This window comes from Sciurus vulgaris (genome assembly GCF_902686455.1).
Source record: "Sciurus vulgaris genome assembly, chromosome: 3".
Lineage (NCBI taxonomy): Eukaryota > Metazoa > Chordata > Mammalia > Rodentia > Sciuridae > Sciurus > Sciurus vulgaris.
Genome location: NC_136463.1, coordinates 168660491 through 168685452, shown reverse-complemented (window position 1 = coordinate 168685452; position 24962 = coordinate 168660491). Strand labels below are relative to the sequence as shown.

General features: G+C 46.4%; 1 long non-coding RNA gene across 7 annotated transcripts in view; it reads right to left on the bottom strand.

Annotated features, from left to right (window-relative positions):
* LOC306657372 overlaps positions 1-24962 on the bottom strand; it is a 64185-nt gene that overhangs the window by 17135 nt on the left and 22088 nt on the right. For 3 of the 7 annotated variants that reach the window (XR_013762770.1, XR_013762771.1, XR_013762772.1), the window contains exons 2-3: positions 24390-24543; positions 23435-23580 (exon numbers count right to left, since the gene is read on the bottom strand). This is a non-coding gene — a long non-coding RNA (uncharacterized lncRNA). The other 4 variants (XR_013762773.1, XR_013762774.1, XR_013762775.1 and 1 more) reach the window with 4 other exon arrangements.

Below are 24962 nucleotides of genomic sequence, written 5' to 3'. Positions count from 1 at the left end.
GGGCTATAAGAAAATACCTGAGAGCGGGCATGGCACGGCATTAGCTTTGCTCCAGTGAAGGCATCTGGTGGAATAGCACCCAATCGTGGGGGTGTGTTCAGGAGCCAGAGGTCACGTTACAAAACTGGAATCCGGAGGGCTCCAGTGTGGCTCAGTGTTAGAGTGCTCACCTAGCACTTGTGAGGCACTGGGTTCCATCCTCAGCACCACATAAAAATAAATAAAATAAAGGTATTGTGTCCATCTACGACCTACAAAATATTAAAAAAAAAAAAAAAAAAACTGGATTCCAGAGAGCATTTCAAGGGTTCTTACAGAACTAACTCAGCATCCAATGAGAACTAGTTTTACCCTTCCAAGGGCTGTACTCCCAATGACCAAGGACTTCCCACCAGTCCCCACCTCTTGAAGGCTCCCAACACTGCCACACTCAAGATCAAGCCTCTGAAACATGAACACTTGGGGAACAAACATCCAAATCATAGCAGCTCAGTTTTAGTCAGCTTTTTAGCTGCAGTGACTGAAGGACCCAACCAGCACTATTGTAGAGGAGAGAAGGTTTAGCTGGGGACTCATGGTTTCAGAGGTCTCAATCCACAGACAGCCGGCTCCATTCCTCAGGGCTGAAAATGAAGCAGAACATCATGGCGGAAGAGTGTGGCAGAGGGAAGCAGCTCACATGAAGATCAGAAAGCAGAGAGAGAGAGAGAGACTCCACTTCCAGATACAAATATATACTCAAAGCCACACCCCAATTTTCTCCTTCTCCAGACACACCCTACCACTTCAGTTACCACTCAGTTAATCCCTACCAGGGGATTAATTCACTGTGTTAAGACTGTCACAACCGGATCATTTCTCCTCTGAGCCTTCCTGCATTGCCTCACGTGTGAGCTTTTGGGGGACACTTCACAACCAATCCATAGCAAGCCCTCATTCTTCATTAGTCGGGGTTTGTCCCTCCCACTTCCGAGTCTCCAACCCTGCCAATGCCCAGCATTTCCATGCAGTAATATCCGAGAAGCAAACCCAGAGATACAAGATCAGGTCAGACAGGGTTGTCAGGGCTTCAAGGTGGTTGCACATTGGTGTAAAAATTAGGCCACAAGGGTGTCATACTGGGATTGGCCAGATTTAGCAAGAATACAGTGTACTCAGTTAAATTCTAATTTCAAATAAACAATGAGTAAGTACAAATATGTCTTGTGCAGTATTTGAGACATACTTATACTAAATAAATTATTCATTGTATATGTATAATTCAAGTTTGGTGGGATATCCTATATTTTATCCGACAACTCTAAGCGCCAGCACACAGCCAGCAAACGGCTCCCGTGTTTGATACTTCCAGGACCCTTGCTAAGCAAAGCCAGGCAGGGCTGAACTTTCCACCGTTCTCCTCAGTGACAGGGGACATCTGCAATAAGACCAAGGTGTAAGTCCTGGGGAAAAAAACACATAACTACTTATTTCCACTAAAAATGAGGGTGGAAATGTCAAAAACCAATTTCTTTTCCTGCAAATCCTTTTGTTATTCTCAGTTAGACTTCTTATCTTGAAATATAACAAATGTGATTTATTTTATTTATTTATTCATTCATTCGTTTTATTTTTTACTTTTATATATATTTTTTTATTTTTACAGACTGCGTTTTGATTCATCGTACACGAATGGGGTACATCTTTTCGTTTCTATGGTTATACATGATGTAGAGTCATACCATTTGTGTAATCATATATGTACATAGGATAATGATGTCTGTCTCATTCCACCATTTTTCATACCCCCCCTCATTCCCTTCTATGTAATCTAAAGTTCCTCCATTCTTCTCTCACTTCCCACCCCCCAAACCTCCATTATATATCATCCACTTATCAGGGAAAACATTGGGTCTTTGGTTTTTTGGGATTGGCTAATTTCACTTAGCATCATATTCTCCAATTCCATCCATTTATTTGCAAATGCCATAATATTATTATTCTTTATGACTGAATAATATTCCATTGTGTGTACATACACCACAGTTTCTTTATCTGTTGAAGGGCATCTAGGTTAGTTCCACAATCTAGCTATTGTGAACTGAGCCGCTATAAACATTGATGTGACTGTGTTACTGTAGTGTGCTAATTTTAAGTCCTTTGGGTATAAACTGAGGAGTGGGATAACAGTATCAAAAGATGGGTCCATTCCAAGTTTTCTGAGGAATCTGCATACTGCTTTCCAGAGTTGCTGCACCAATTTGCAACTCCACCAACAATGTACAAGTGTGCCTTTCCCCCCACATCCATGCCAACATATATTATTGCTTGTGTTCTTGATAATAGCTATTCTAATTGGAGTAAGATGAAATCTGAGAGTTGTTTTAATTTGCATTTCTTTAATTACTAGTGATGTTGAACACTTTTTCATATATTTATTGCATTTCTCTAATTACTAAAGATGTTGAAAATTTTTTCATTTATTTATTAATCACCTGTATATCTTCTGTAAAGTGTCTGTCCAATTCCTTGACCCATTTATTGATTGTGGCCAACATTATTCTAAACAGAGAAAAACTGAAAACATTCCCTCTAAAAACTAGAACAAGAGAGGGAAGCCCTCCTTCACCACTTCTATTCAACATCATCCTTGAAACACTAGCCAGAGCAACTAGATAGACCAAAGAAATTAAAGGGATACTAATAGGAAAAGAAGAACTCAAGCTGTCATTATTTGCTAATGACATGATTCTATATTTAGAGGATCCAAACATCTCCACTAGAAAACTTTAGAACTAATAAATGAATTCAGCAAAGTAACAGACTATAAAATCAATATGCATAAATCTAATGCATTTCTATTCAAAAGTGATGAATCCTCTGAAAGAGAAATCAGGAAAACCACTCCATTCACAGTAGCCTCAAAAAAAAAAAAAAAAAAAAACAAAAAAACAAAAAACAAATGTGATTTTTAAGGGCACTTAAAGTTACTAAATGAGTTCTATTTTCAGTTGGGAAATTTAAAAGAAATGTACTTTAAAGAAAGCACTACCTAGACTTCCATTTTTTCCTTGTAGTTTCAAAGTTTCCAGAACTTTTAAATCAATCCACAAGCAAGGTCTCCTCAGCCCCTGTCCCATAAGAAGTCCAACTTCCCCTGACCAGGTCCTTAACCTGGCCAGAAAGACAGCTGCATTTGAATTTCCTGGCAGGGCAAGGGAGAAGCTAAATTATATGGTCACTTCATTTTCTATGATGGGACCTTGAGTTCCTCCCATCCACAGTCTCTGGACAAAAGACAGAAGCTGCCCTCACCTTCGCCGGGATCAGCCTCATGAGCCGCTGTCTGGGCTGTAAGGATTCCAGAGCGCAGCTCCTATGGAGTCCCACCCAGTTCTCAAAAGTAGATTGGAAAACATAGTATTCTTATATTGTCCAGGATCCTTGTCCATCAACAACAGTACTCAACCCCACAGGTGGGAGGTGACTGAGCCAAAGTCCAAAACTGATTGCCATTTGGTGGAGCCAAAGAGGAGAACCCAGTGTTCCTGCTTCTTCTTCCTACCACCCCAACACCCACTTTACCCCGCTCCTCTGTCTGACTGTGTAACCTCCTTGATATGGTTCCATTGTGGCAGGTGTTTGGAGGCAATGACAAAAAGAGTTCCCATTTATACCTCACAGGGACCATTTTAATCTTAATGACTCAATAGGCAGTCAGAGACCTCGGTCACCTGGGGTAGTAACCATGAACAGTTTGTAGAGGAAATCTATCTGAAAATGCTGGTTCTGTTAACTAAAAGTCATACAGCTTTGGACAAGCTAAATAATCTTGCAGAACCTCAGCTTGCCTGAAAAATGAACAGGCTACTATGAGAGGAGCAAATGGCTTCTCAGATACAACAGTGCAGAAAACTAAGCACGTGTATTATACTGTGGTTCGAGGGTACTGTGAAGAGGTGTCAGTTATGGAAACTGTATGATTCTATTCTGAATGAATGACCTTATATACTGTAGCTATGGGTTGAATTATGTTCCCCCAAAAGATATCGAAGTCCTAATACTTAGGACCAAAGAATGTGAGATGTTAAGAGAAATAGAGTCCTTATAGATGATAAAAATATGAGGCTACTGGGGTGGGCCTAATTCATAGTCATCAATTATAAAAGGGGGGAAATTGGATTCAGACACACACATAGAAGGAAGAAAATTTAAGACACAGGCAGAAACTGAACAGACATTTCACAGAAGAAAAATGATTGATCAACAAATACATGAAAAAAATGTTCAACATTTCTAGCAATTAGAGAAATGCAAATTAAAACTACACTGAGATTTCATCTCGCTTCAGTCAGAATATCAATGATCAAGAATACAAGCAACAATAAATATTGGTGAGGACATGGGGGTAAAGGCATACTCATACCCTGCTGTAGGACAGCAAATTGGGGCACCATTATGGAAAGCAGTGTGGAGATTCCTCAGAAAACTTGGAATAGAACCACCATTTGACCCAGTTATCCCACTCCTTGGTTTATACCCAAAGAACATAGTTAAATAAGACAATCCCCCCCAAAATACAAAGGCCAAATGTTTTCTCTGATAGGTGGATGCTCACTCACAATAAGTTGGAGAAGGTGGTAGGGAAGAATAGAAGTACTTTGGATTAGACAAAGGGGAAAGGAAAGACAGTAGAATGAATTGAACATTACTATCCTATGTGCATGTATGATTACATGACCAATGTCTGTCTACATCATGTACAACAGAAGGATGAGAAGTTATACTCCATATGTGTATGTCAAAATACATTCTACTATCATATATAACTAATTAGAACAAAATTTTTTTAAAGATGTAAAAATAAATAAATAAAACACAGGCAGGATTCTGTCTGCCAGCCAAGGCATGCTGAGGCTACCAAAAGCCAGAAGAGAGGCATAGAACAGATTCTCTCTTGGCCCCCAGGAGGAACCAACCCTGCCAACACCTTGATCTTGAACTCCCAGCAACCAGAGCTAAGAGAAAATAAATTTCTATTGTTGAAGCCGCCCGGATTGTGGTACTTTGTTACAGCAGCTCTAGGAAACTAATACACTCTCAAACATAGTTATTGGCAATGTCTGTGATCCCACCTCCCAGACTAGCCCTAGTTTCCTGTCTAACCAGGTCATCATAACCAGGACAGGAGCTGCACTGTCCCATAGAGGAACCACTAGTCACATGTGATTATTTAAATTTAAATACAAGTAAACTGAAGTAAAATCCAGTTCTTCACCCCATACACCACATTGCAAGTGCTCAGGGGCCACAGCTGGCCCATGCCAGTGTATGGTATGGGACAGTGCAGATACTGAGGATCTTCACCATCACAGGAAGTTCTATCAGGCAAGGCTGCAAGAGTGTGGTCACCACTCCTGTGAACTAAGGGCTCATTCGTTGATTCACGGCAGCCACGCTTAGCCAGGCCCACCTCCTGCCACTCCCATACGCTCCCTTATTTCCTATGCCAAGCCACACATTCTCTTGGCCAGTACTACCACTTGTCTATGACCTTCTTCCTAAGGTTTTCTTTGGTGAGAATGCCCTTCCTACCCTGTCCCCCACCTGTCCCTACCCTGTTCCTGGCTGCCTTAGAGAACCCTGCTCTCTGCTCCAGGCCCTCCAGGAAGAATCAGTGCATCCCTCTCCCCTCCATTCACGCTTGCTGTCTCCTTGACAACATCTACTCCATGATAGTTCCCTGCTGGGTTAGCATGAGGTACTCTTGCTGGTCCATGAAACCCCTCATGGCAGGCACTGGGGGTCCCACTTATTTGCTTTTCTTTTTTTATTATTATTTTTTTCTCCCTGACAACAGAAAGTTGTATTATTTTTAGTGGACAAAAATATTTGTATGCTCTTGTAGAGTACAACGTGGGGTTTTGATAAGCATTGCAGAGTGATTAAGGGAAGTCAGTGAACATACCCATCATCTCATACAGCATGTGTGATTCAAATATCTAAAATCTACTCTTAGCATTTCGAAATATACACTACACTATTAACTATGGTCATCACACTGAGCAATAGAAACTTACTCCTCCTGTTTAACTGTAACTTTGTACCTTTTGAACATCCCGAAATCTCCCCTCCCCCACTCATTCCACTCGCTTCTGTGAGTTCACTTTTCTTGGATTCCACATGTGAATGTGATCATGAAGCATTCTCTCTGAGTCTGGATTATTTCACTTAGCATACTGTCCTCCAGGTTCACCCGTGTTGTGCAAATGACAGGACTTCCTTCTTTTTCAAGGCCAAGTAGTACCCCACTCCATACTTTATCCTTGTATCTCAGGGTTGGAGCCCAGTGCTTGGCAGAGCGAAGGGCCTGGATCCGTGTCCCCTTCAGTTCGGTTCAGGTTTGGGCCGGGGAACGTACCTCTGTCTCCCTGGCTCCCTCACCACGGTGGTTCCCAGTTCTGGCGCAGGCCCAGGTGTTTGCCTTTGAGGGACGGATTCGCCCCAGCCCCCTGCCTCCTCCCAGAGCTGGAGAGACTTAGCGAGCCCGAGCCCCGAGCCCCGAGGAGGAGGAGCTGGAGCTCAGATCTGGGGAGCGGCACTGGGCAAGAGGTCCGCTGAAGCCAGCAGCCCGAGCTCCTCTCTGTAGGGAAGGAGGGCGCCGGGCAGGAGGCGACAAGGCGGACACACTGGCCATTCTTTTTCAGGGGAACATTCTGTGACCTCTCTGGCGTCCAGAGCTGGCGGCCCTCCCAGCCTCCCACGTGGGCATTCTCCTCAGGGCACTGCCCCACGCGCCTGCCCCAGGGAGCCCTGGGCGCAGCAGAGCCTTCTGCAGCTGAGTGTCCCGTGCCTGCTGCCGCAGCCCCTCACAAGGAGCACGTCCACGCCGCGCCCCTCGCTGCCCCTCCTGCGCTCCACGCCCACCATCCTTCCAGCTGCCTTGCTACAGACGCCTCTGTCACACTTGGTCCCCACTATGGTCACTTCCTGCCGTCAGTCAGAAAACCCTGCCAGCAAACCCCTGCGGAGTGGCCTGCGCCCTCCCGGAGCCTCCAGCACGAGTCCTCACTGCGCCTGGACTCCCCGCGTCCCCGTCCCTTCCACGAGGTCCACACCAGAGCTTCCCGCCTCTGCTTTTTGGCCTTTTCCATCCATCCTGTCAGAATCCTCCTCCTAAAATACAAATGGCTCTTCTCCTGAGGCCTCCGCGCCTCCCGCTGCCCACTGAGGAAAACCAAAGGCAAACTCCCTGTGCACCTCTCCCAGATCTGACACCGCTTGGCCACCTTCCCTTCCCAGGAATGCGTCATACACTTTCCCGCTCATCTGCCTTTTAGCCACCTGCCATGTCCCCACCTCACACACAGGCTTCAAATTCATCTCAAATAGCACCCTCTGTGCACCTGCGGTGGAGGCAGGGACCCCTACCATCCTCACCAGGCTGCCTGGCTTCACATGCACCTCTATGCCTGTGAGCTGAGGAACCTTGAAAAATGGGTCGATTGCTGTGCCTCAGTTTCTCCATCTGCAAAGTGGGTGCATGGTGTTACCTGCAGGCAACAAGCACACAGAATGAGATGCATCAGAAGCACACAGCGTGTGCCTGCACGTGGCTGGTTCTTCCCGGTGGGTGTGGCTCTTGTCCTCTCCCAGGCAGATTTCATCTACCCGCCTCCTCCTCCTATTCAGACATTGTGTCTGAATCCAGCATGGCTTAACTCTCAGCTTTGTAATAGGCTTGGTTTTTCCCATGGCAAAAGACACAGGGATCGAGTCTGGTTTTACCTGGCCCTTTCCCAGGAGGAGCTCAGAGGTGCTGGCCTTCCTCCTGCTCTTCCTCCTCAGCTCTTGCCACCACTCTCAGTGAAGGCCTCCGAGGCTGTGGGAGAGGGTAGAAGAGGATATGTGAGCAAGGAGGAGAAAAATGTGCATGTGTGTGCCGGAATATATGAAAAGATCGTGTGTGTGTGTAAGGATAAAGTGTATGTATTTGTGTGAGTTTGTATAGGAGTGTGTATATGTGGGTGTGCCCAAGTGTGTAAGAAGGTTTGTGGGTACATGTGAGAGCATGTCGTGTGCATGTGAGTGTATGTGCAGGTCCTTGTGAGTGTGAGTGTACCCTGGAAAAATCCCACGGGGCTTCATCCCCTCAGCTCTCAAAATGTCACACGGCCCCCTGCACACCAACACCATCACACAAAGCTGCAAAACCCTTGCTTCACTTATTTCCGTCCTACTTCCCCATTGCTACCTTGCAGAGAGCACACAGCTGACAAGAAATCAGGCAGGATCACAGGGCCCTTGAGTGATGCACCCCAGGTTCTTCTCGGAGAATGGTGCCAGTAGCCATTGGATCCTCTCCAAGAGACTTATCGACTGGGGGTGCAGCATTCTTCCTGCCCAACAAGATAAGCTGTGTTTCCCACCCACAAGCTGTGCCTGCATTTATCAGCAACAAATAAAACTGGCCCAAATTCTCACTGCCCCACAGCTAGTAAGTGATGGAACCCAGATTCAGTCCAGGAAGTGTGACCACATTGGGTGTCATGTAAAGTGTGACAGTATTGCTATGTGTGCAGTTGCTAAAGTGACCACCAGAAAGGGTTGTTTCAGGGCCCTGTCCCACCCTGGTGCTCCTCAGATCTGAGATAAAGAAGTATGTATATTGTGTGTGTGTGTGTGTGTGTGTGTGTGTGTGTGTGTGTGTGCCTGACTCAATAACAAGGAAATAAGAACTGATGACGTGGGCAAGGGTCAGAAAGAAGAGAAGAGCAGGAGCCCAGGAGGGACTCTGGTTCTCGAGTGCTCAGCCATGTCCGTCTGCAAAGCACCCTCTGGGGTAGGAGCCCAGCATAACTGACCAGAGCCCGGAAGATCAGCCTGACACAGACCAGTGCCAGCTGGACCACAGGCAGCAGCAATTTGTTGCTGTGGAAGCCAAGCTGCTTGGAGCTGTCGGAGCAGCAGATGTCGGGGCAGGGCTGGGGCTGCAGGAGTTCAAGCTACCATTGGCCCATGACTGGTGTTACTCGTGCTTCCAGAGGGGCTACGGGGGTGGTTCTCAAAGTGGGGCCCCAGGACCACAGACAGCAGGACCCCTTGGAGGGTTTGCTAGATCACAGGTTCCTGCACCCCACCCGCTTGAATCACAGTGTCTGGGAGGTGACCCTGAAACCTCCATTTTTAACTAGCACCTTGAAGAGTTGAGGTCCCCCGGAAGCAGCCCTGAGAGGATTCCTGTGCTGTGATTTTTTATGGTAGTGCCCCAGCTCTAAGGGATCTGAGGAAGGAGGGAGCCGAGCAAGGCTGTGAGCTCAGGGAAAAGCCCTACAGAGAGAGGCCTCCTGGGAACCTCTCCAGGAGTGTCACCAGACTTCAGGGTCAGCCACCCAAGTCGTTCAGGTATCCACATCTGATCACACCTGAGACTTTGCCAATTCGCTGGTTCAAACAGGGGCTTTCACTGGTAACACTGATGATCCTTTGAATGAAGAACGATGAAAATGAGTTCTCCTTGTAAACTTAGAGTCCCAATATATAGATTAGCCAAAAGAGTCTAGAAATAGTCCTCACCTGGCCCGAAGGGGTGTGAAACCAAGGAGACTGAAGCCTGACCCAAGGATGGCTTCTGGATGACCCCTAATCAACCCAATGCCCAGCCAATGGTCAGGAGGATTTCTATTGCCTGATGCTGATTATCAGGGTAACCGGATCCTGCCTTTGGAACTGTGCTGTTTCTGCCTTGAGTGAACCTTCTGGGAAGGTCAGAGCACCCACAAGGACAGAGAGTAGGGGATTATTTAAGCTAGTGGAGCATGTGTGATCCTGTCTGTGTGGCTGTGAGGGCTGATTTAATGAGTGCAGGTCTGGATCTGGTCTGAGATGTGCTTTCGTTAGAGCACGGTGAGAGGAATGAGAGAAAACGGCTCACTTCGCTCCAGCCTCTTCAGCCCCACTCTCAACCCCGAAAAGAACCCAAGAATTGTGCTTGAATAGACTGACATCCATCCGCTGTGACAAGGGGGACAACCTGAGAGTGATACGCTTACTACAGGATAAACAAAAGGCATTTTCAAGTGTTCACAATAGCCTTGGGGTTCCCTAGACCTCCTGCCTCAGATTATCCTGAAAATATCATCTCTGGGCCCTTGCCCAGATCTGTTGAATCAGAATCAATATTGGAGGGAAGCAAAGAACTATCAATTAGTATTTTTCATAAAGCATACCAGGGATTTTCTGCACACTAAAATTTGAGGACCACCACTAAGGAAATCTCTTCTCACCTCCCAATTCCCAGACTAGCCAGTGGCTAGTGTGGTGGAATTCCAGAGAACAAGCATTACCCATTAATCATTTTTTGACATCTTCTAGTCAACTTCTGAAAAGAGTGAGCCATCCAGTAGGTAGAAGTGGTCAGAAACAAGATATTTGGAGTTTTACAAACCCCACCATTAAGAATTCACACAGAAGGTGAATTGGCCACCCAGTGCCAGCTCCCAGCTCTGCCCACCCTACAAGCCTGCCCACACCCACCGAGGTCACCATCCAGTAGGTGACAGGAAGATGGCCCCTGGTGGACAGCAAGAGTCAGAAGCAAAGGCCTGACAGGAAGGAGATTTGACTGTGACTTTGGCACAATAGCTAAAACAGAGGGTCATCCCCTCTGGTGGCAGAGCCTCACCCTAAAACCTGAGAGCACTCTGAAAACAACACCGTGTTCTTCTAAATCAGGGGACAAGCTGGAAGGAACTATAGCTAATGGCAGGAAGACAGCTTCCCAACAGAGCTTCCAACTCTGACCCCAATAAGGATGCCATTCAGGCTTATGCTTGTAGGACTTTGTGAAGTTCTGAAATCTAAGTAACTTCTCCCATAAGTAGCAAAACCAAGATGGCAGATGGGGTGGGGAGGTAAGGGGTGTCAGGGACGCTTGCCTCTGAGGGCCCGCGGAGGCGGGCACGCCCTGGCCTGATCTTCAAGATGGCGCCTGGCGCAGTGCCAGAAAAAGCTTGAAACTGTTAACAAGTTTCAGGAAGTACTCCTGATTGGCTGATGTACCTTGTGCTTGGCTTGTGTACAGTACATGTTTTAGGCGTTTACTGGATATGTCCATGCATTCGCCACAGGGACAACTTTCTGATTGGTCCATGTATTCTTTATAACCTGGAGTAGTTCCACATTAAAAAGCCTTTTGTCCACATTAAAGAAAAGAAGCTTCACTGCACCAAAAAAGACGTCCGTGTTATCATTTTCTCCGCGGACGGTGGAAAGTGATAGAGGGGCTTATCCCTAGTGGTGAGGAAATGGGAGCTGGGGAGAGATTATCCACTCTGAAGCCAGCCTTTGGGGCAGAAGCATAGCAAGGAACAGAATGGAGAGTGACAAGTCCCAAAAACAGAGAAAGAACTACGGTAAGGAACAGAAATCTCTGGAGCTGCTGTCTCCTATGCATGGACTGGGAGGCAGGCCTTGAGCTGAGTGCCTCCCTCACCTGGGCCAGCAAGCCAAAGATTATGTCCAGGTTTTCTCTTTACAGAAAAGGAAACTGAAACCCAAAGGGGTTGAATGCCCCTGGGTCACTCAGATGGAAAAGGGTGGAGTCCTGGAGGTGACCTGCACAACCCAGAGTATTCCAGGCACAGGGGAGACATGGCAAAGGTCCTAAAGTGGGAAGGAACAGGCGAGGCTCAAGAACCAAGGGGTGAACTATGGGAACAGAGTACAGAGCACAGGGGGAGCAGGGAGGGCGAGAGGTGAGAGGGGAGATACTGGCCAAGCTCACTCCTGGCTGGAAAGTCCTCAGAGCACAAATCTCTTGTCAAATAACTGCTCCATGCCAGGCTGATGCTTGGTGCTCTCTCTGCTCCCTGAGATTTGTCAGCAGGGAAGAAAAGAAAAGAAAACTTCATTAGTGGGGGACCAACTTGCAAAGTCAAGACAAGGTAAATCTTGGAAGCAGACCCTGTAAACCCCACAGTCTCTGAGCCCAGTTGGTTTCAAGCTTCAATACTTGAGAAAGCAAAGGTCCAGGAAATTCCTTCCTTCTTTGCTTTCTTCCTTCCTTGTTGCTGACACCCACCAAAAGCCAGAAAGGAAGCAGTTTGCCAATCATCTTCTCCTCCATTATGTCCACGATGTTGATCGAGAAGTGGAAATCATCATCATTCCTATTTTAAACCTGAGGAAACTGCCTAAGGTCCCAGAGCTGGTCAGTGGCCACGAGAGGACTTGAACTCAGATCTCTAACTCTAAACACCTTGGATCTTGTTGTTTTCCCCATACCCTATAGCCTTGCCCTAACCTTTTCTTTTCTTAGGCAGCTGTTGAGCAAATTCAGCCAATGTCATGAGCTCTCTTCTACTCCTGCCAAGGTGGCCATCAGGAGGAGGACAGGCCAGAACAGTAAAGGACTTCGCTGGCATGCAGCCTGGATGTACCGGGTCATGGGCCATTCCAGGGCCGGGCTCCAGCCTGAGCTAAATCTGCCCTCCTCCTTGCCACCTCTCACCCTGGCCAGGGTGCAGGAGACCAAAGGGAAGAACATGTTAGCCATCTGTAAATCTCAGGAGAGGTGTGAACACTGCAAACCAGAACACAATGTGTACCCACTCTGGAGGGGCACCCAGGACTGGGGCTGGGGCCCAGGAAGAGGCAGCTGCCAGAAGGGCAATTAATACAAGAGGAAAAGGAAGTCAAGGGCAGAAGTACCCTCACCTGGAAAGATCAGGATATGGGTGGAGGATGGGATCGGGACACCATTTGTGGAAGGGCCAGCAGAGCGAGCATGGCTAGAATTGTCAGCCTCACCAGAGGCAGGCGAGAGGAACCCACTGCCCCAGCCTCCTGAGGGTCCAGGCTGCACTGAGTGGAGGGAACCCTTGCCCTGCCTCCCAGAGTGGAAGGGATCAAGGTGGGGAAAAAGGACAAAGTTGACCTCTGAATGGAAACCTGGGGGCGGGGGGGGGGGGGGGGGGGGCGTGAGTCATCTGGAAGACCCATTGGCAGCCGAACCTAGAATCCCGCCTGACCCGTAGCTTCACCATGTGTTCTTTTGGTTTCTGTGATGGTGAGATAAGTAGTGAGGGAAATAAGCCCAAGAAACATGCAGATCTACCCTCTCGCCTCCCTTAACCTTACAGAAAGCAACCCCATTGGGAGATGAGGAGTCAAAGGAGTAAACATGCAAGTTCAATAGAAGGCTCCAGAATCTGCCACCATGACCAGTAGCTGGTGGCTGGCCCCACATCTTCCCACTCCCGCCCCCTGGCTTGGGAAAATTCCAGGATAAGCTGCCCCCAAGATGGGTGCCAGAACATGTCATCTGATCTCTGGAAACAGCAGCCCAACCGCTTGTCTCCACAGCTGTCAGGAAGCCTCTGCAGGACCAGGCTCTGGTGACAGGACACAAGCAGGTCACAGAGTCAGCTGGCTCTTACCTGGTGCATGCCAGAAAAGTTCCTCTGGCTTGGGGAAGTGGGGAGGAGGGGAAGGGATTTGCAAGATGGGTGCTCCTTTCTCTTCTCTCCTCTCCTCCTCTCCTTCCTTGCTCATCTAAATTTTCTCCAGACTGCAGACCTTCTTTGTCCAGACTAATCACATATATGGGGCCCTTGTGACTATGACCTGGGCTGCCATACACATGAGCAGCCCATCTTACAAGTCAGGTCAGAATTGTGTCACTTTTGACCAAAGGCCGTCCCCCTCGTCCATGTACATACACAAAGTTCTTTTTGTTTGAAAAACAGATACTCATGTGTATTGGTCTTCTCTCCCGCCCTAACCAGTGGGATGGAAGGTTTGTATCTTTTGGGCTCTACATGATTCTGTTGCACCCGAATAGCATTCTGTGTCTTTACAGTGTTCAGCCAAGAACTGTGGATGAGTATGCACAGCAGGGATGTCCAAGGTTAACTCCCACTTGGGAAGAGACACCCGAAACCCAGGGCTAGACTCTTTACTGAAGGGCCTCCCTGCATCTTTCAGATCCAAGAGGGGAGCTGGTAGGGCTGAAACTCGTCACCTAGTGGCTGTGAGCTTCAGAAAGCAGATGACATCTGGGGAACTTGGGTCTATGAATTGCTAGTTTAGTATGTAGATTTCAAATAGAGCAGAAGAAGCCTCTGGAAGCTGACTCAAAGCACAGTGATTAGCTATCAAAAAGGCAGAAAAATGGGCTTCACCTTGTCTCCACTCTACTTCAAGGCTCCTAATTGGCAGGACTGTCAATTCTACCTGTAGCTCTTACTTAACAATTATTATCTATTAATTTTAGATCAGGACAAAGGGCTAAATTTCTACTATCTAGTACCTTTACAGTTGTGACAGTCTCTTCACCCGTCTGCTGGTCTGCTTCTTTCCTATAAAATACAAGGGTCTCTAAACCTTATCAGTCAACATGAGCTGATCAAGACAAGCTTATGAATGAATCACAACCTTTCTTATTTTGATAATGGGAAAAGACCGAGGTGATTAAAAGGTCAGGGGACACCTAGAAACTAAAGTGGAAGACCAATCCCAAATGGAAAAATCAGAAAGAAGAAGTGGCAGAGAACAGAAGACAAACTTCCAAAGCCTGAGTCAGGGAATCTAGAAGAGGCACTATGCTGTGAATTTCCAACAAGGCCAGGCCAGGCCCATATGCTGCTTTCCATCATTTATGAAATCGGTCTGTGTAGGTTTGGTGTGTGCACTTTGTGTGTGTATATGTGTACAGTGTGTGATCTGATATTTCCTTCCCAGGGGGTTAGGAACATATCAGTGTCTGACAACATGTACCCAGAATATAGGTCACAGTATCATAGGACATTTTGCAGGAAAAGGCATTTGAGGACACACACTCATAGATACACACACAGGATGGTTTAATAAATGCACATTGAAAGAGGAGGACACTGCATTCCCATTTTAAGGAATTGCTCATCTATTCAACAATTATTGCATACCTATTATATGCTGGGCCCTGTGCTAAAATTAGACCAGATGCACAAATTCATCTGCTAGAGCAGAGAAAACTTGATTTAGGGCTGTTTAGTCATTTAATCAACAAGCTAAACTATTTTTAAAATAGTCCTGAGCGATGAATTTGTTTTCCCTCCACTGGGCCAACCAGGCACATGGGCCTTGGCATAAAAACGTCCTGAGATCCAAGTAGGGGTGAGGCATGTGGCTAAAAAGACCTTCAAGCACTTCCAGTCCTTTCCACGTTCCTGGAATGTTTTTAAGGAAAGAAGGAGAAAAAGAAACATCCTTTGGATGCACTGATATGAACCCCTATGTACTTGACTCTGTCTCCTCAGACATGGCTGGCCACACAGTTTGCTAAAAATATAATGAAAGAAGGCAGGCGTGGGAGGGAGTGCAGAAAGAGTTTGAATCTAACCCTGCTCCTTCCTGACTGCCTCACACCATAAATTTACCACGGCACCTGGATGTATCACTATCTGACCCTCTGTGCAGACCTTTGGGGGGCACTAAACTTGGGTAAATATTTCTTAAGTAAAAGGGGAAAGTACTGTCATTTCTATTCTTCCTTGAGCTCAAAAGTCTCTGAGAAACTTTCTCTAGCTTCAAGCAAGTCTTTGTCCTGAGATGGCTGCTCTGGAGGATGAGTACCATGGCTGGAGTGGGCTGGGGAATGGTGTTGGAGCCGACGTGGGTCTGTTTCTCCAATCTGCGGGCAGCTCATCCGGGCTGGGGTTAGTTTGTCCAAAGGGAACAGAGGAAGAGAGTCCAGCAGAAGCTGGTTGTGCAGCAGAGGGGTTAGATAACTGGGCTCCCTGAGGCCGGCTTCAGTTCTACCCTTTCAGCCAAACCCAAAGGTTACTGGAGCAGGCTGGGCCTTCTCGGGTGAGGAGAGCTGAGTCATCCATGGGAAGGGACAGCAGTAGCTATAAATTATCCTGTGTTTAAGGATGGCTTTCTAAAACCCTGGCTTGGGGCTTAGAGTCTTTATTTATAACTCTCACAAGAATATTTTTCAAACTCATGACAGTGCACTCTGTATTGCTTTGGGGACACTCCAAGCACCTGGTCACTTCTATAATGAGCCCGGCAGGTGACAAGTCCCTGAAGGCCTTGAGTCTGCTATGACTCAACCCACACGTACATCTCCTCACTGCCAAGGCCAAGACCCCATCTCGTGCACAGAAGTACAGCCAATTCTGTTGGCGCAGCACTGCACGTAGACCCACGGGTAGCGCTGGCCAGAATCACAAGTAAACCACTACAAGGTCCCTGGAGCTCATACACTTCAGTGACAGCTTCTGCTCACTGTGAAACTAAAGAATTACAACACAGAGAATTACCCCTCACAGCCCCTCCAGGAGTCCGATGCCCACCTCTCTGGCTCAACAGCTTTTGGCAGGTGACTGAACTTTGCACTTTGGCAATTTGGGTGGTGTTGTTACTTGTACCTTACAAGGTGGACCTAGAGAGGAACCATAGAACAGACGCTGCCAAGAAGTTCATAATCCTGAGAATGACTCTGGCCATATCCTTACCAGTTAGGTGAAACAGCCTTGTAGACAACAGTTCTCCCTCTTGGATTATCCACAAAAGAGAAAAAAAAAAACAATTGTTGAGCAGAGGTGAAACAGGGTAAGCTCGTCTCTCCTACTACTAAATATTAGTACCCTTGATCCCTCCTTCGTCCACACTAACATGGCTTCATATCTTTTGCCTCTCTAATCTTTTCTTTTTTCTTCCCTGCTTTGTAATTAGATAATTTTGTATAGCTTGATAGACTAATGGTTGGTATTTACTTCCCTTGATTTATTTACCATTATTTATTCTTTTCAAAGCCTTTCTAAAATAGAAAAGGGAGCCCCATTTTCCCCACTTGACTGAGAAAGAACCCGTTGCCTGGACCACAGGTGGCTGTGGCTGGTAATGAATCTGAGGCCAAGTCCCCACCCCAGACCCTGCCTAGCAACTTAATTCCGAGACAGTGAACTCAGGACTGCTGTGGCCCCTCCAATTCATGCAGCCCTGTGTCTGTGCCCTGAGCTCTGTGCCTCCTCACCCCTGTGATACAGACTCGACCCACATCTCACTCTTCTGGGAAGTGGTATTCCATGAGACTTTGAGGCTAGGTCTTATTGTATCGTCTTCAATTGTCAGTAGAAGAGATGGTTAGGGCTCTATGTGAGAAACGCTGTTTTTGATGGAACCATAATCCCGGAATTGTGCAAAAATGCCAAAGTCCTACATCAGCTTCCATAGTACTTCCCCAGTCCCTCTTTCTCCTTCTCCCTTATAAGCATAAACCATGCACACACCTCTTGTTCCACCATCATCTCTAGCTCTCTTCCAAGCACAAGGAGATGCAAGAAATCACTTCCTCATCCCACATCAGCAAACCATCTTTTCCCCAATAATCAAATACCCTTTGAATTTCCACTTCTTCCACAAGTGTTTCCAGATAAACCGTTTTATCTATCAGCTTTATGAGGTACTAATTCTTGACACAAATACCTCCTCCTTATCTTGTCCTTCTAATGTTTATAATTCAGTTGTGCTGTTCCTGCAATGGGGTGCAAGCCAGGGGCTTGCATTTGTCCTTCCAGTTCTCTCTCCGACCTTCTCCCTCCTTCTCTGAGCCTCAGGAGGCCAACCCCACCTTAAGAGGATCCCTTATTCAAAGGCATTCATTTGAATCTCTCCAATAGAACCCCTGAAGGTCAAAGAGCATGAAGAAAGTCAAGTCTAGGAATCAATTCCCCTATCCCCCGGGATGACTGGCTCCTCTGCTGAAAGAATGCCCCAGCTGTCACCTGGTGCTCTCCGTAGAGCCACTGTATTAGTGTCCTGAGGCTGCTATAACAAATAACGATAAACTTGGTGGCTTAAAAACAACAGTTTTATTCCCACAGTTCCAGGAAGCCAGAAGTCTGGAATCAAGATGTTAGTGGAGCCAAGTTTCCCCTGGAAGCTCTGAGGGAGAATGTGCTCTTTACCTCGTCCCCGCCCGGTGGCTGTCAGCATCCCTTGACTTGTGACCTCATCGCTCCAGTCTCTGCATCTGTGGCCAGTCACTGTACCTTCTCCTCTTTTATCTGACTCAACTCTGGTCATTGGACTCAGGGTCCTCCTCATATCAAAGTCCTTAACTAAATTAGATCCTTAAAGATGCCTTGTTTTTTTTTTTTCTTTCTTTCACCAATAAGCTCACGTTCACAATACCAGGGATTAGGAGGTGAACATATCTTGGGGGACACCATTCGGCCCTCTCTGGGTTCCAGTAATTGTTCTCTCCTTGCTTTACAGTCCGAGGTGGGATTGTGTTACTACTCCAGGGCCCTGGGCTCTCAGTGCCTGGGTTCCTTTTAACCTACCTGTGTTTTTGTAAAGCAATCTGTTTACTAAATTCTGATTTCCCAGCTTGAGTGAGAAGTCCGTCTACTGCCAGGACCCTGGCTGATATAGGCCTCTTGAGGTAAAGCTTCAGGGGAAAGAGAGAATGTCACTCACTCCACGCAGCCCCTTGGCAAAGCGAGGGAAGTCAGGACCCAGAGTTCAGGAGTAGAACATAGCACACAGGTCATGCACCTCACGCACAATTCCTGCCTGAACTCAGCCACATAAGTGAAATCAAGTAGAACCCGAAGGATTCCAGATTCCTTCCAACACTCGCTGTGATGAGGGTCCAATCAGAACTCCATAATCCTCCCTTTTCAGAGGTTTTATTTTCCCACAGTTTCAGTTACCCATGGTCAACCTCAGTCCAAAAGTATTAAAAGGAAAATTCTAGAAATAAACAATTCATAAATTTTAAGTTCTATGCCATTCAGAGTAGCTAGATAAAAATTATTGAGCCACCCCACTCTGTCCCACATGGGATGTGAATCACCCCTTTTTCCAGACTAGGCTACCCCAATGTTGACCACTTTTTACTGGATCGAGTGTGGTGGCATCGCAGTGCGTGTGTTCACTGGCCTTATTTTACTTAATAAGATTCCCAAAGCACAAAAGAAGTGATGCCAGCAATTCAGATACACTAAAGAGAAGTCATAAAGTGTTCCTTTAAGTGAAAAGATGAAAGTTCTTGACTTAATTTGCTGAGGTTGCAAAACTCTGCAGTGAGACCAAATCTCTCTATGAAATGGTAAAGAAGAAAAAAGAAACCCATGCCAGAAAAGGGAGAGTACAGAACATTTAGATATTTGGGGAAGAGAACCAACCCCAGACAAAGCCTAAGTTCCTTCTGAGGCTGAGTTTGTTTTTAATGATCTTTTAATGATCTTGCTGGTAAAGTCTGCCAGCAAATTCTACTAAGGCAGTGGAGTTCTGCTGAAATGTTTCCCTCTGCAAGGACTCAGGGGTACAGGATTACAACTACTGTTGCTTCTTCAGTGCCCACCCTGCCTACCCTGCTCCCAACACCGAGCTAAGTGATTTACACTGGACCTACAGGCTAAGGTGCAAGCTCACCACAAAATAAAAGAAATGAATTGATTTTTTTTTTTCTTTCATTGGCAATGGAATCATGGTAAATGTTACTTAAATTTTTCCTTGCTGACATCCACAGATCCATGACCATCAGAAATCACAGTGGGAAAAAGAGGTGGAGTCTGAGCTCAAGAAGAGAAGGAAGATGGGAGAGAAATGTTACAATTTGGTAAAAAGAGGGGGTCAGGAAACCTCGCTTTTTCTAACCACCAGAACCTCTGGCTGGCACTTTCCTTGCCTCCTGGTGCTGGGAGCAGAGATCCGACACCTCAGGTTCACTGATGGAACCCTGGCAAACAGACCAGGTAGGAGCTAGTGGACCCACGTGGAATTCGGCAGGAGGAACTAATAGAGAAACAGGCATGTAGTATTATTTGACTAAACAGGCTCCTGCTCTGTGAAGTTGTCTCTGAACTTCTCACCCCACCCACCCTCATCAGCTTCCTTACTGTGATTTCACTTTCTACAATTTTATTATCCTAGGACATCTCAGTCAGTATAGTATAATAAGATATTTCAAGAGAGAGAGAGACTATGTCACATAACTTGTATTACAGTATATTGTTGTAATTGTTCTGTTTTATTATTAGCTATTGTTAATCTCTCACTGTGCCTAATTAACAAATTAAACTTTATCATAGGCATATGTACATAGAAAGAAACAGTATGTGTGGGCTTCCATACTTTCGAGCATCAACTGGGAGTCTTGGTAGACTTCTCCAGTGGATAAGGGGGAACTACCATACTCTTCCTCTATCTTGCTGCAACTGCTTGTGGTAAGAACCATTATAGAGGACTAATCATTGTCTGTGTATCATAATGGCACATGTGTCTAAAATAGAGTACAAAAGCTGTCAACAATTCTTGGCCATCAAGAGTCAGAGTCTCACTTGTCAATAAATGAATGGAAATGGAGGACATCATACTAAGTGAAATACCAGACTCAGGAAAATCAGGAGCCAACTGTTTTCTGTCATTTGTGGAAGCTAGAGTAAAATAAGGGAAAAGGTCAGTAGGCTGAGCGGGGAGAAGGGATTAGGTATCACAAAGATATAGGAAAGATCAGTGGGGTAAAAGAAGAAGGTCAAGAGGGAGGGAAGAGGATGGAAAGTGGAGGAAGTAAGGAATGGATTTAACACAATCAAGTTATATGCATATATAAATATACCAGATGGACTTTTACCTTTATATATAAGTAGAAAGTACCAATAAAAAATAAATAAATGAAAGAAAGATCAGTAGAGTAGAGAAGAAAGAATGGGAGACAGAAGAGGAGAGAGAAAGTGGGGAGACAGGGATTGAAGTCAAATTCCATGCATGTATGATTTTGTCAAAATGAACCCAACTACCAGGTATAGCCATAATGTTCTAATATAAATAATCAATTTGGGCTGGGGATATAGCTCAGTTGGTAGAGTGCCTGCCTTGCACATACCAGGCCTGGGTTCAATCCCCAAAACCACACACACAAAAATAATAACAATAAATTTTAAAAATATGTGGAGCTTCTCCCCCATCCTTCAAGTTCAGGTTGGCTCTATAACTTGCTTTGGGCAATAGAATGTGGCCAGAAGCCACACCATCATCTGTATCATCAGATAGATGCCAAGCCTGGGCCTCAAGAGGCCTAGCATGCTGCCCCTCCCCTCACTTTCTTGGACCCCCACCCCTACCACCTGAAGAAGCTCAAGTTCACCTGCAGGAGGAAAGAAATCCTGAAAGCCACCACTGACCAGCACCTGACCTACTACCAGTCCACAGCACATGAACTGGGGTTAGTAGCACCTGGTCCAGTTCAGACTCCTGCATGGCAATAAGGGAATGTTGTCACAGTTTGCAAATAGACCTTGAGGGTGGTTCATCCTGTAAAAGCTAACCTATGCAATATCTCTGTCCCCCACTGGCAAGGGAGGGCCAAGAAGGCTGTTAATCTTTGGTCTCTCTATATCACTCTTCCACTTACAGTCCTGAGACATTCCAAATTCTCAGCCCAGGCTCACAGAACAGAGCAGCATAGAGTGGGTGGAATGGAACTCTCAGCCATTGGTAAAGGGCAGAGCTACCACGAAACACCCCATGCATGCACTAATGTCACTACCTGGCTCTTCTCCACCTCCCCAGGCAAGTGCTTGGGAAAAAGGTTACCTGATCACCACTGCCTTTGTCTATCAGTTCACTCAGAGCTGGATTAATCCCTGCTCAGTTTCAACCCCCACCTCCTGCCACCCCATCCCCAGTCTGGCTGCCCAGATGATGTAAGCAGTAACCAATCTTGCAGCCAGCACAGTCAGCCGGCTGGCTCACTTCCGTGTCCATTAAGGAAATCAGACACTTTAGAAAGAACTGGAAAATATTACCAGTCACCCACTCCACTCAACTCCCCCTCCCCCATCCCTTGCCCAGTCCACACTCCCTGGCCACATACACACTTACCTCACCCGAAGAGACCAGAGATAGGAAATACTAAGATCAAAGAAAGGAGAAAGTAGAATCGTAGCACCACAGGCCTCAAGGGCTAAGTCATAAGACTTCTTCAGGCACAAGAATGGATTGTGGGAGAGAAATCGGAGGCATCCAGAGAGCCCTGCTGGACCATCCCTGGTACCCTCTACTTCAGGACCTTGGCCACTTGACACAAATGAAATGGAAAAGGGGTCGGCATCAGTGCCATGGAGGAAACCACACAGAGGATCCCCATTGCTTATTTGAAGTTGCCAGAATTCCCGTGAAGAGGACATAGTGGAGATTCAAGGCTGATGACTTAAATACAGGCAGACGACCTCGCCCGTTTGGTGAGTTCCGGGTTTTCAAAAGTTTTCAACACCTGTAAATATTTCTCCCAACAATAAATGGAGATATAGAGAATTCCGCCATTACAGTCAGCCTTCCTACCTTGGGAACTTTGGAAGGAAGTCATTACCCCAAGTTGGACCCTCAAAGCTACAAGGCCAAAAAACTTTCACCTTCCTAGGCCTCAGTTTCCTTACCTGCAAGTAGAAAAATGTACCCCTACCTCACAGACCTGTGAAGTAGAATAAGAGCATGTCAATAAAAGCCAGTCACACAATAGCTTATGAAAAAATAAGTGTTGAACAGGAATTCTCTCTACTTTTCACTCAGTTTTGTTATGACCCTTAAAGTACTCTAAAAAAATAAAGTTTATTTTTTAAAAAGGACAAATATAAAGTTGAAGGGATTCTTGTTTTGGTTTGGATTTCAAATGCTTTTCAAAAGGTCTGTGTGCTAAAGTCTTGGTCACCAGTCTGTGGTGCTGCTGGGTGGTGGGGCCTGGTAGAAGGAAGTTAGGTCACTGGGGCTGTGCCCTCGAAGGGGATGTTGAAACCCTTACTCCCTCCACTCTCTCTCTGCCTCCTGGCCTCCACGAGGTGAGCAGCTCTCTGCCATGCTGTGCTGCCTCCACATGGCCCAAAGAGCAACAGAGCCAAGAAATCCCTGGGCCGAAACTTCTGCAACCAGGAGCCAAAGTAAATCTTTCCTCCTTTTAAGTTGATTATCCCAGGTATTTGTCACAGTGATGGAAAGCTGACTGGCACGATGCTCAGTGGTTGGGCCTCATTTATTCAATGCTTGCAGCTCTCTGGAAAGGAAGAGCCAAATTGCCAGTGGCCTTTGTAGCTTAGGAAGTCTGTGAAAAAGCAGATTCTTAATCAATCAGGGTGAGGGGATGTATTTACTCTTTAAAAGGCTTTGGCAGTCCCAGCCTAGAGATAAATTTTGAACAAGAGATGAGAGACAGCACCTTGGAAGGAAAATGACTCTCAGTGGCCATGCATGTTTCTCTCCAGCTCTGGGCCAAATACTGAGGAAGGCTATTCAAGAAAGGGAGGACACTGAGCTAGGTGCCTCTTATTCCGTCTCCCAGGCACACCTCCTACCTACTTCTAACAGATGCGTCCCTCTTGCTTGGGGATGTCCTCCTTCAGCCCACCCCACACCACTCATACTCTACCAGAGGCCACCAGCCATGAAAAGCTGCTTCTGTCACCTCAGCTTGGGCATGTGATTCAAGGTGGGCCGATGCTGGCCTAGCACTTTCTGAGTCAGACCTCTCGAGGAAAGGTGCTTCGCTTCCTCTCCAGGGTAAAGATGGCTGATGTGGAACTCGTGGTTGCTGGCCCCATTGGTTCCAACCTCAAAAAGAAAGTCAGTCTGGGTGAACAAGATGGGCACATGGGCGGAAATCCATGTGAGGGGCAGTCAGTCCTAGCCGTTCATCTTTTCCCTGTCCCCAGTTGTCCATGAGGCCAACAAATCCCTTCTAGCCTGGGCTGATTATGGAAATTCTGCTATTTGTAACTAGAATAATCCTGGCTACTACAACCTTGTCTCTTTCCTCAAAAATCGAAACTCACTGGAAAAGAAGACATTGCAAACAAAGCAGTTAGAAAGTCATGCAAGATATCCCTAGATGGGGGTAGTTTTGAGTGAACTTGTCTTTGTATCTCTCTCCGCCCCCTCTTCCTCCCTTCCTTCTTCCCTTTCTCCCTTTCTTCCTCCCTTCCTCCCTTCCTTCCTTTCCTTCTTTCATTTATGGACACTTAAACTAGCTTAGGCTATAGGAATATTTATATGCTGAACTAAAAAATATAAAGAAAAATAAATATTCCCTTAAAATATATGTTTCCTTAGAATTTTGGAGGAAAATTCTTTAGGAACCTCTCCTTTTCCATCTCCAGCACTGCCTAAAAAAGAAAAAAGAACGGGAACCTCTCCTTTTATAGAACACTCAGTTTAATCATAGAACATTTTCTAGAACTTTGGAAGATCTTCATGTCACCTGTCACCCCTGAGGATTCCATCCCACTTCATTCCAGAGTAGCAAAGCTGATTCAGCTTCCAAAGCTCTCCCCCAAAGAGCATCCCACAACCTCCCTTCCCTTGCCCCATTCCGGTACTTAAACCCATCCTCCCCCGCCCACCCCTGCTCCCTTCCTGAGCACCTGTTGCTACAACAAAGAGAAGCTCAGCACTGAAATTTCTGGGCTTGTCTAGGTGATAAACTGAGTCCATTCAGAAGAGATAATGCCATTTGTTGGGTTAGCTGCTTTCAATCATCAGGGAAAGCTCTGGGTGGGGAGAGGCATTCAGAGAGCTCTGTGGATATAAAAAGGTGATTATATTTAAATAGGAGACCTGTCACTAAGCAAAGCACTCCACCAGCTGACATGCAGGCAACTTCAATGGCCAAAGTACAGCAGGCAGGATTTGTGTGACTCTGGGCTCAGACAGCTGCAGCTCTCCTAAGGGTACAGGCCTTCTTCTGTCCCTCCGTTCTGACAGAAGAGGCCTCAGGCCACCCAGCACACAGGCTGTCTTGCAAGGAACTTTGCCACCCTGTATAAACTAGCAATTCAGGCTGCTGCCCTCAGTCTCTGCAAAGTCAGATCTGCAGGAACTCCTCAAAGACCTGAAGGTTTAAGAACTGTGGACACAACCAATTTGAATACTTAGAGACTGGGGTGTAGCTCAGAGCTTTATTTGCCTGGTTTTGCTATTCTAGAGCAGGGTCAACA